The 12,892-nt window shown below is 40.8% G+C and overlaps 1 protein-coding gene across 7 annotated transcripts in view; it reads right to left on the bottom strand.

Moving 5' to 3' along the window:
- PDE10A (phosphodiesterase 10A) overlaps positions 1–12,892 on the bottom strand; it is a 362,722-nt gene that overhangs the window by 271,803 nt on the left and 78,027 nt on the right. The gene's annotated exons all lie outside the window — the stretch shown is intronic.

Below are 12,892 nucleotides of genomic sequence, written 5' to 3'. Positions count from 1 at the left end.
CAGTGTTTCTGCCTCCTTTAAACCGTCTTCATTCCCACTGCCATTGTCTTTGTTCAGACAGTTAGCCATCATTTTTCCCTCTCAGGGAAGGTCACCATCTCCAGCTCAGAATAAATCCTGATTTGCTAAATCAGTCATGGTAATACCCTCCTTCCCTGAAAGTTGTTAGTTTAGCTCCACACAGAAAAGTCCACTCTTCTTCCAATGTGCATACCAGGCCTACAGCCAAAGAGCTGATCTTGCCACCATCAAAACAAAGTCCATTAGCAAAGTGGGAAGGGTAAAGAAGCAGATCCACGGGTGTGAGTAACTGAATCCATCAATCCTGGAGTTGCCCTTCCTCAAAGGCTCATGTTTTGTGATGCAAATTTTCCCTATTGTTTAAGTAATCTGAAGCACGGTTTCTGTTACTTGCAGCCAAAAGGTGCTCTAACTGAGCAGACCCTTGCCAGTGCACAGCCTTCTCCCTCAACTTGCTTTTCTGGTTTCAGGGATCCTGATCAATCTTTCTTCACACTACTCTACTCTCAGAAGCACTCTCCTGGGGGATGCGGAGTGATCCTTGGAACCAAAAGTCTGTGACCAGCCCATGCCCAGCTGGCATTCCAAGACCTTCCAGGGCAGCACTCAACACTCCATGCTCAAGAAATTCTGAGAAGTCTTCTAGGGCTTCAGCACAGCAGGAAGCTGGGACCACTCAGCTGCTGAATGGGCTGCAAAGACCCCATGCCCCCAAGGGCACAGGCCACCCCCATCTCTGGGTGCCAAGCCAAGGAGCTGCCAATGGGCTTTACACCCACCGTTCTGGAGTCCACCTGAGGCACCCATCCACCCCGGGTCCCCTCACTCTTGGAGCTCCCCACACGTGGGCCCCCTGCTATGAGTCCCGGCCTCCCTGCCGCCATCTACTTCAAGACTGGATTAGAGCGGCCCTCAGGCAATCAGCAGCCACAGTGAAGGTGGCACGTGACAGGTGGGCACAGGCACTTCTGATGACATCATGCCCACCCCAGAAACTCTGCCCACCTGCTTCCGGCCTGGGCTTCCTTGGACGGGCGGGAAACTTCCTACAGCTGGGGAGGGCCCAAGACCCGAGTCCAGCAGCTAGAGGGCGCAATAGAAAATACACAAAACTAGAGAAACCCGGGAAACTCTCTAAACATGGACCCTGCCATTCCTTGCACCGGGTCACCTCTGTGGCATCTCCACAGGCCTCTCCTCTCCCTGGCTAGAGACAGGAACCAGGAGCGCCCGCTGGATGAGCCATGACCTTGAGTTCAGTACAAGCAGGAAGTTCCCACTTTATTCAATCCGGACCGACTTCCGGTAAATACAGGGATCCCAATTGTGGGCTGAATCGCCCAGATGCTCAGGGCTGCCAACCTCAGCCTAAGGGAAGCCCAGCATCTCTTTTAGTTCAACAGACAGCAGCTTTTCTTCTTCTCTGGATGGCTGCACTGTCAAGAGCTTTTGTTTGATTCCCCACCCATGACAAATTAAGTCAAGATTCTGTAAGGGTAAACTTACTCCTCCCCACAGTCCCTACCCTCCCTGAAAGAATCCAGAAGTATTGTTGACTGTTATAGATTACCTTTTGCAAATGCACAACGTAATGAAACAACATGATAGGTGCAAAGTCCACTTTAACCAAAAGAACAACACTCTGTTTCAGATTTTTATTTTAAAAAATCTGATCAGTTCCTCACTGTTCCAGAACAAAGAAGAAAAACAGAGTATGGAAGCATCTCCACCATCTGGCCCCAAACAACCTTCAGCTTCCGCTATTCTCCCCATTCCTATGGTCCTCAAGACTTCCATAAAACCCACACCTATACCTCAACTCTTTCCTACTAAATGCATTTGCCCTTTTTGGCCACCAAACTCTTTTTCTGTTTTTTTTCTTACATGGCATAATATAAAGTCAGTCTCTCCAATTTATTTCTACCCATTTCTGCCTTACTGTCCCAACTGACCAAAAGTCAATCATGCATGTATTGGGCCTTTGATTAAAAATGATAAAATAAAACTAGTGCTTGCTTCCCTTAAGAGAAGATAGACCACAAACAGCTACAAATCAGTGGGATAAAAAGTGTAATAACTGTACATAAGGTCTATAGGAAAAGGAAGAAAAGCAACAGACTAGGTGAGATACTAAGGTCAGAGAAGCTTCTCACAGACAAATGGACACCCAAATTTAGCCTTGTAATCCACTAACAGACAAGATGGAAAGGGCATCCCAGGCAGGAGGAACAGCATATACCCTCCCAAGAAGGCATGAAGGATCAACCTTTTCAGAAATTCAAAAATTACGTATGATAAAAGGCATGTGGAAGAGGTGGAGGATAGGTGCTCAGAGTAAGCAAAGGCAGTTTAAGGATACGTATGCCATGCTAAGGACTTCAGAATTTTATTTGTAGGTGGATGGAAATACGCAGGATTTCACTTTGAGAATGATATAAGCAGATGTGGATTTTAGAATGCTCTTTACTCCCATCAAAAGAATTGATTGAAGCCAGGAAATGCCCATTAGTCAGCCACTGCAGCAGTGCAGCTGAGAAACAGTAGCAGAATAAAACTGATAATTAAATGGCAGGCTGACAAGACTAGATGACCAGTTACATGCACAAGATTAGGGAGAATGACAGGGAAGATTCAAGCCCTCCCTGACTCTTTGCTGTCTCTCATACCTCACATCCATACCATTAAGCAGTCCTATTGTTGCAAACTTCAAAATTCATCCAAAACCTAATCATGTTTCACCTTCCCCACACTCAACACCATCAATTCAAGCCACTATCATCCTTCATCTGGCTACTGCAATAGCTTTCTAACTGGTTAACCTGCATACATCTATAGTCTGGTCTCAATCTAGTACCCAGTCAAAACATAAGCTAGATCATGGTGCTGCTCTGCTAAAATCCCTCCAACTTCCCCTGATCTCACACAGCAAAGGCCAAAGTCCTTACATGGCCTGTTCCTCATGACATCTCTCACCTTGAACAAACTAGGCATACATCCACATCCTGGCCTTTTCCCTGGCTTGTGCCTCTGCCTGGACTACTGTTCTTTCCTCAGGTGTCTACATCACATCCCTGCAAGCAATTGTTCAAAACGTCACTGTCTCAAATGAGAGCTACATGGTATTTAATACTGTTGTCTCCCAGCCCCCACTGCCCCAACTACTGACCCTCCTCATTCTGTTCTACATCATTTTTCCTGTGGCACTCTAAGTTTTCGAATATCCTACATAATTTACTTTTATTTGTTGTCCATTTCTTTTACTAGAATATATGAATTCACAAGGACAGGGCTCTTCTGTTTTGTTCACTGATGTATCACAAGCACTTAGAACAGCGCCTGGTCAACAGTAGGTGCTCAATGCATATTTAAATTAATGAATGTTTGAATAAATGAACCCAATACTTGGGGTCAGGAGAGAGTCATGGGGAGGAACGGGTCAGGTATGTCTTCTGGAAATGACACCTGAGCTGAGCCTTCATGAGAAGAAATTAAGCGAGCAAGTAAATGGTCTAGAATTTCCAGAGATGACAGCATGAGAAGGTAGAGATGCAAGAAGGGCACGGGACTACAAACAGTTTGATGTTGCCAGAGCTTAAATAAGAGGCAAAGAGGTAGAAATAAGGCTGGTTCTTGTCAATTAGTGGAAGGTCCTGATTATTTTCCAGCTCAAGTAAGTTTACTGTGAGTTTCTGAAACATCCATCAGACTTTAGTGACAACAATTAGTTTCAAGGAAAAGTAATAGGGTAGTGGTGATGTAGTTGAGAGATATTTTAAAAATATAACCAGCAGGACTTATTGAATGGACTGAATGTGGAAACAGTGGTAAATGAGAATAAAGATAAGTACCAGCTTTCAAACTCACGTATATATGGCGTAATGAGAAAGAAGATGGTAAGTTCAGTTTTTGACTTGTTAAACTATATAATTTTAGCACATTAAGTTAGAAAAAAAATGGTGATAGAAATAAACATTAATTTCCTTTTTAGATCCATTATGGTGACACGATGGAGAAAATATGAGGTAAGAAAACCTGTCAAGTTTCCATTCTAACCTTACCACTCATAAAAAATATTCAGGTGTTAATTTAAATCTTTCCTTTCCAAAAGAATACTTTAGGCCATTTAATACTAATTAGAACCTCACCATGCTTTGACAGAAGAACAGTGCTATGGACAGAATGTGTCCCCCCAAAATTCGTACGTTGAAGGTTTGATCCCCAGTGCAGTGGTATCTGGAGGCGGGGTCCTTGGGAAGTAATTAGGTCATGAGGGGTAGAGCCCTCACTGACAGGATTAGTGCCCTCATAAGAGCTGAGAGATTAGTGCCGTAATAAGAAATAAGAGAGGATTTGTCTCTCAAAACATTTCTGTTGCAAGAAGGCAGCCATCTGCCAAGCAGAGAGAGGGCCCTCCCCAGGAACTGCATCAGCCAGCACCATGGTCTCTGACTTCCCAGCCCCCAGAACTGTGAGAAATAAATGTTTAAAAGTCACCCAGTCTGTGGTATTTGTGGAGCAGCCCGAATTCACTAAGACAGGTAAGCATAAGCATTTTGTTTAAAAGTTTGATAAACAGAAAAAAAACAATTTCTCATTATGTGTTTCTGAGGCTTTTACAATTTGAGAATTTTGATTATTCTAGTTGACAAAAGTGCTAAATCCTCTTCGGACTGGGGATTAATATATTCTCTTTGGCACAAAGGATTTAAGTAGCCCTCAACTGATCTCATATTTAAAGCAGAGACTATGAATCAGTCAGTTGTTCTGAGAGGAACATTTGGACTAGACATCTAACAATAAGGATCCTAATTTTGATTATTTCATTTACTTGCCACCAAATGTGGTTTTAGTGATTTTTCTTACCTCTTTATCTGACTATATGCTTATTTTTGAGCACTAATAACATGCTAGATACTAGAAATCTAAGGATGACAAAAGCATGGTCCCTGCCTTTTACTTAAGCTGGTAGACAACATAGAACAGATGAAGATAAATAACATTAGTGATGCCTGACCCACCTATTTCCCAGGACTTTTATGAAGCTTCAACAAACTGACTTCTTTTCAAAAATACATAGCTCTCCACAGAAGTAAAGTGCTAATATTTGAAGGCAGATATTCACCATAACAGCACATTTCTCTATGTAGGCTGTTTCAAGTAGTCACTATGGAGCTTAATGAGGTAAGTGGAAATACAGGGCCCAAAAAATCGAAAGTCACAACCAATGGAAAAATAAAAACTGTATCGTGAGAGCTTCTTAAGTATGCAGACGCATATTTTTAAAATCATTACAAGCATATGATTTCTATGTCAATCTAATAACAGGACTATATTTCAAATTAAGTACATTTTTCTAAGGTACAGTTGTTCACATCAAATGATCTAATTGTCAAGTCTAAATAAAATAAATCTACCTATGTTTAAATGCACAATGAAAACAACCAGTGAAATTTAAGTGGAAGACCGCTAAGAAAAAAAAATGTATATATATATGTAAATTTCACTCAACTCAAAGGAAAAAATATAACTATATACCAAAAGAAACACCATGGATTCAAGGGTCATAAGAACGAACAAAAAAACAACAGTTTTACTCTTTGGGGATTTTTATTAGCTTGTCTTGTTTTTTAATCAAGACAAGTATAGATGACCCTCTATTTATGAATTTTTATCCCTCGAAGTTCTTTATTTAGTGGTCCTTTTCAAATTGCTACACATTCAAAAATTAAAACAATATAAAATATATATATTAAGAAGTCTCATTCCCACCAGATTTCTCCCCCAAGAAAACACACAAGTATGTTTTCCTGTGTGTCTTACCAGTATTTCTTCATGTGGCAAATAACTCAAAATTTTTATAAATACAAACAAAACATATCCATATGTGTCAACCACCAAGTCCCGGCCTCCACAGCTGCTTGATGGATGCAAAGCTTTTCTGAGCCAGCTGCTTGTGATAGCATTAGTCGGAATTTGTTGAATGCCTACTATGTGTGGGGCAGTATACTAATCATTTTCCATTGACTAAATCATTTAATCTTCAAAATAATCCAGATAAATGATTCTTACTATCCTCATTTTACAGAAGAGGAAAGGGGATTAAGAAGTTAGGTCACTTGCCAAAGTTAACATAGCAAATGTGTACCTGAGCTATGTTTCAAAACAAATCAGTGTGCCTACAGATCCTCTTTACCGTATATTCTCTACTACCTCTTCAGTCTTACTGCTTCTCCAAAGTTTGCAAGTAAAACAGTCAGATACTCTAGGAGGCCAAAAATCACTTCCCAAAAGATACCCACATCAAATCCCTGGAACCCACAGAATATTTGCCTTATGGCAAAAGAGGAGATGATAGTGAAAGATCCTGAGAGGAGGAGTTTACCCTGTATTATCCAAGTGGGCCCTAAATGATACCACTTAAAGGTATTCCACACAGCATTCCTTCTAATCAAGGAATTTACCTCATAGTAAATGAGGTATGACAATGGATCCATGATCATGGAATTCACTGTTCAAACCATGTCCCCATATCCTGAAGCAGCTGGTTTGACAGAAAAGAAAATTGGTATTTGAAGTCTCAGCGGCAGGTAGGTGGGATATCTTGCAGGGCTGGGGCAATGTTCTATGGGAGATTGTATATGTACTAAACTGGCGTCTAATATATGATACCGTTTCTCCCATAGCCGGGATTCATGGGTCCAGGGATCAAGGGTAGGGAGGAATAGGAATGGCACCCCTTAATATTACTCCTGGTGATTTACTACTAAAATGTTCACTTCCTGTTCCCACAACCTTATGCTCTGCTGGTCCTCAGCTTTAAAGGAAGGAATGTTTCTATCGGAAGACACAATGGCTCCAATGAACTGGAAGTTGAGACTGCCACCCGGCCACTTTGGGCTCCTCAGGCCTCTGAATCAATAGGCAAAGTACTGGCTGGGGTGATTGATCCTGACTGCCAAGAGGAAATGGAGCTGCTACTATCCAGTAATCTGGCTCCAGGCCCAAATCCTCTGTGTGATCTTTCAGGTCCAACATAGGCAGTTACAAAGTTGTGCCTGGCAGCCCTCATGGAGAAAAACTGACCCCACCATACAACATGCTTGGTGCACAGTCAGTGCACTGCAGTTTTCTGAAAGGAGTTGCAGTTGAGGGCTCAGGCTTCCCTGACCCCTGGGCCAGCCATGCTTGTTCACGTATCTTCCTTCCTTGTCCAGGCACCTCCATTCAGCCGCCTTCTTACTGGGGCCCTGGAGGACGTGCTTTTCTCCCCTTTGTTTCGGTACTTTCCCATACCTAGCCCTTCTCCCAGCCAACAGGCCCATAAAGAGGCAAAAGCCTTTTGTTTGAGACTTCCCAGCAGTGAAATGCACCCCTCATCTGAGCTGATCCATCTGACTCTCACCCAGTGCCATTCTGCAGATTGACAGCCAGCACCTCTGGGGAGCCAGCACCATTTTGTGTCTCTTGCTTACACTGTCCCAGCAAGTGAACAAAGTCTTAGTTATTCCTTTTGGTTCGGCCCTTTGTCCTAATGAACCACCTGGACACCTGGTTGCTTTTCGGCTACAGAAAGGAGGTTAGGAAGAACATGACTGGAATGTAGAATGCCCCTTAGGGCATCTGCCACCATGCCCTGTGACTGAAGTCAATGGAAAACCAACAACCCCTTTCAGGCAGGACTGTTAATGACCCAGGCCCCTCAGGAATGACCCAGGCCCCTCAGGAATGAGGGTCCGGGTCACCCTACAGGCAAAGAACCCTGAACAACAGGCTGTGGTGCTCCCAGAGGGCAAAGGGAATACAGAATGAGTAATGGAAGAAAGTAGCTACAAACACTATCTAGGACCAGGCAGTCAGTTTCAGAAATAAGGGCTGCAATGTTTATGAGTATTTCTTATTTTGTTATGAGTATGTGGGTATATAAATAATTAAGCAATTATCTCTGCATTCTTCTTGCTTTTATCCCTTATCATCTAACATAAGATGCATGAATAACAGTGAACTTTACATCACAGTATTTAAGTTCTAGGATGTTAAGGAAAACAATGAACACCAACCAGGAACTCTGGCATATCTTTCTGGGGAAAGGGTTCACACATTTTTGGTTGTAAGTAAGAGAGCTGCATCATGTCCTGTGGAAGTATGACTTTGTGGGTGTCTTTATTTGGAGATTAGTCATCGTTTAAAGAGAAGTATATGAGTGCCAAGTTTACAAGGGGTGATGGCCAGTTTTATGTGGGAACTTGACCAGTCTAATATTCCCAGTTACTCATTCAAATACTAATCAAGGTGTTGCTGTGAAGGTATTTTGTAGGTATGATTAGCAATCACAGTCCGTTGACTTTAAGGAGACTATCCTTGATAATCTGAGGGGGACCTACATGCAATCAAATGTATCCTTAAAAGAGGGAGGCAGAGCAAGTTTTGAGAGAGAAGTGCACAGAGGAGAAGGGGATGTGAAAATAGAGGCAGAGAATAGAATGATGCTGCCACAAGACAAGGAATGCCTGGAGCCACCAGAAGCTGGAATAGGCAGGCAAGGACTCTCCCTTCAAGCCTCTGGAGGGTGTGCAGCCCTGCCAATACCCTGATTCCAGACTTCTCTTCTCCAGAATAAGAGAATGTATTTCCGTGTTTTAAGCCACAAAGTTTGTGGCATTTGTTAGAGCAGCCACAGAAAACTAATATAGGTACTTAATAATAAAATAAAGTAAGAAAAGAAAGTTTATCTGAGGAATGCGAGCCTGCTATAAATCATCAGACCCACAGAGGCAGGAGGGTGAGGCAGCAGTCACATCCCACTTCCCCTCCTTGAGCTAAGTAATCAGCTCTTGAAGCTGCTTGCTATGTGGACTCTAGACCAGCTGCGGCCAGAAGCAGCTATCAACTAACCAAGCAAGGCCACTCACTGGACACCATACTCCTTACCCCACACTTCACCAATGTATAGTCAATCGCTAATCAATCTTATTTGTCTAACCAATGGGAATTCCTGACAAACAGCTGTATCAGCCCGCTCCCTGTCCCCCTTTCTACTTTGGAAAACCTGCTTCTAACAAAGGCCAAACGAGCTCATATCCAAGGTGACCTGGGTCTGAGTGTTCCAGGCGGCTGTCCTCTCACCTTGGCTCAAGTATTTTTTAAAATTTTATTTTGGGCCTCATATTGTAGAAAAAGAATGAGATAATACATGATTCCATTAAGCTACTGCACAAGTAAAACAAGTTTTTAAAATTGAATTCTTACTGAGACACAGATAGTTAAGATGTCCTCCCTCCCACTATGCCACAAAACATGAAACCTATGACTCTTCAATATTTCCTTTCCCATTTTGCCATTTCCTCAGAGATCTGACTGGGTGGGGCAAATAGTCATGTCCCAGAAGAGACCTGATACTATATATTAAAAGGCCTAAAAGAAGGAAAGCAAACTTCTAATTAAAAATGTTAATAACATCCACAAGGGTCAAATGATAGTTTAAACCCCTGAAGTTATACAGAAATAATATTCTAAATCATATTACCATATTGTAATTTACTAAGAAAACCACAAGTAAGGTCTAGAAGACACCAAAATCCATGATTCTTAATACTTTTAAGTGACTTTTCATAAGAATGTTAGTTGGCTTCAGAGGTTGAAATACCAACTCACTTCCTTGATTTGAAATTTGATGGGAAGCCAACATCTAGAACTCGGTAATGTTACCTACAGCAGTCTTTCTTATATAGCTCTTTTATATTTGCCTTGACAAAAAAATGCTGAACTAATGACAAAAGACAATCTTGGGGGAGTTTGTCTTAAAATCTGAGGGTGGAGAATCAGCATGCAAGCAAAACTTCAGGTGGCAGCACCTTTGGAATCAGCACCTCGCCAACTGTGGGGCATCCACTCAAGCTCTGGGGGATGGAACTCCCATACAACCTCGCCAGCCATCTCCAGAGGGTGACCAACTCTAAAGGATGAGAGCAGGGGAAGTGGAAAAGCAGAGAGTAGAACGGCGCGTGGAATGTGAGTTTCTGGAGGGCAAAGCTTTTGTCCTGTTTGTTCTCATCATATCACCTGCATGTGGGACAAAGAAGACAGTAAATATCCGTGGAACAGGTCAATGCATAGAAGATGCGGGTGGAGGAACGAAAGAAAGAAGTAAACACGGGAGGAACATAAATTTTCTGAAAGTATATACGGGGAGAAGGCAATTAGAACGATACAAGGAGAAAGTTACGTACCAAAACCCAGCTCTCAAATTGAAATTTAATATGTGTCTCATGCACAGCAGCAGTTTATGGAAAATAAAATGAGTAATTTCCTTAGGTTCTTGGGTACTAGATGGGGGTAAGTTATTTTTTGCTGTAAACTTTTAGCATGTATTCCCTGAACAAAGGAGTTTCTCATTTAATTCCCTATTTCATCTTATTAACACTAGCAGTACTGATAGAAAATTTAATCATTGCATGTTTCATTAAGTTAAAGCAGAAGAAACCTAGCAATTAGCAAATTCCAGACTCACCCAATATTTGGGAGATTTCTCTAAATGTCAGATATGATTTTTTTTTCCTATTTACCTGATTGATAGGATAGCAGAACTAAGGTATAAGGACTTTGGGAAATTACTGTTAGAAAAAAAATGCAACACGTAATTTTCATATGTCTTCCAGGAAAGAACAACCATTATTTTTGGCCTTTTAAAATTCAAGCTGCAAACCACAGAGGTTAAATGATGTTAAACACCTCATAAAGGTCCCTGCACACAGAAACATTCAGAAAACACTGCTGACAGATGACTGTCATTGGTATGGAGGGCTCAGAGATCTAGCAACCAAAACCAAGATTCATTACAATGCTTGCTTTAAATTTTGTTTTTGTTACCACTCCAATAAAACTAGATAACTCTATTCTGTTTTAACGAGTGTTAGCCTTTATATTTTCCTTATCATCAATAAGAAATGTATCTTCTGTTCTTAAGGTAATTTATAATGCTGGTAAATATTGCTCTAAAAACTTGATATGTATAACTATATGTCTATACCTTTCAAACTAAGTTATTCTTAAAATTGACACTGGGTGAAAATACTTTCCTTCCCCATCTTAATATTAGAAAAAAATTATCCTGGGGGTGGTAGTAAACTGTTGGAGAGTGAGGGAAATAAAGTGAGGCTTTTTTTGTTTTTGTTTTTTGAGATGGAGTTTTGCTCTTTTTGCCCAGGCTGGAGAGCGATGGCGTGATCTCGGCTCACTGCAACCTCTGCCTCCTGGGTTCAAGCAATTCTCCTGCCTTAGCCTCCCAAGTAGTTGGAATTACAGTCATGCACCACCATGCCCGGCTAATTTTTGTATTTTTAGTGGAGAGGGGGTTTCACCATGTTGGTCAGGCTGGTCTTGAACCCCCGACCTCAGGTGATCTGCCTGCCTTGGCCTCCCGAAGTGCTGGGATTACAGGCGTGAGCCACCGCTCCCAGCCTAAAGTGAGCTTTATGATTTTACTTTGTCCCCTGCTATCAAGTCAGTACTTTCAGATATATTCCATTAAAAAGGGGAAAACCTATATTTGTCTGCCATGTTAAGAAAATATGATGCTACAGTTCATGAAATCCACATCTGAAATACTAGTACAGTGAAGAAGACACGGATTCTGGGAGCAGACAAATGTGAGCTTGAATCTCTAATCCACCACTTATTAATGTAACCTCTCTCTGGACAATTTCCCCACCTACACTATGCAGTTTTTGTGAATGTTAAATGAGGTAAGTAATGCTAAGACTCTAGCATAGCCCTAATACACAGGAAGTACTCAACAAATATTTAAAATAAATATTCATAAAAGTCTCTTTAAGTATCTTTATTTTCCAAATATTCTACCACCCAATGAAAGCATTAAGAAACCAGTTCTTTTCAAATCAGCCACGACCATAAAACTAACATAGTTAACACAGATTAATATATTGCCAACATATACAAGCTCACTTGTACATGTCTGTGCAAACTGCTGAAGTCCAAAAAATAAAATTTCATCAACTGCAAACATACAGGGCATGCAAAATATTATAGGCCTTTAGATAGCTTCCAATTCTGTTTACAAGCAAGGTACAGGGGAAAAGTTAATTGGGTAAAATTACTTTAAATGACAATGAGTATCAGCTGAATAAGGTCCCGTACAGCCTGCTGTGTTCAATATAGCACACAGCATGCATGGCCTCCACATGCTTGTGGAATAGAGAATACGAAATTTCCCCAATTTTAGTTGTTCTCTTAAAGGTTTATTACTTTATATTTAAAATGCATTGGTTAAAACTTCAAAAAATGTTTTATTTCTTTATTTTTCATTTAGCTTTAAGTAAAATAAAGACAATCAAAAATGAAAATGAACACTAGAACCTTTTTTTAAACTTTGAAAATCAAGTGAATATTTTCTCAGGCTGGTTTGTGAGTGCATGGGTATTCATTTATTCACATTTTAAATTAATTACATGTATCTTCAGACACATAACAGTCCCTGGCATAGAGATTGTTTTTGAATGGATGGAAAGAAGAAAGGAAAGGATGCCTTCCTGGAGTAAGGGAAGAAAGGCAAATGGATGTATGGGGAAAATTATAAATTTGAAAAAAGTATCACAGAATGAAATTGTCTATATTCCAGGCTAAATAACTTATCTGTATATGGTATGAACTGCAGGTTAAGTAACAAGTTAGAAAGCAAGGGAACAGATTTTAAACAAGTCTAACCAACCAGCCACTAAAAAAAAAAAAAAAAAAAAATGCAGATATATTTAAAACTCTACCTTTAAATATAAATTTCATTTAAAGAAAAATGTAAAGAGTTAAGAAAAATACTTCAAAAGGCAAATTGTTAAGTTTAAATATGCATATTATATTA

The sequence above is a fragment of the Rhinopithecus roxellana genome, chromosome 4 (assembly GCF_007565055.1).
Source record: "Rhinopithecus roxellana isolate Shanxi Qingling chromosome 4, ASM756505v1, whole genome shotgun sequence".
Lineage (NCBI taxonomy): Eukaryota > Metazoa > Chordata > Mammalia > Primates > Cercopithecidae > Rhinopithecus > Rhinopithecus roxellana.
The sequence above is the reverse complement of the archived record's forward strand: the minus strand, read 5'-3'. Positions and strand labels throughout refer to the sequence as shown.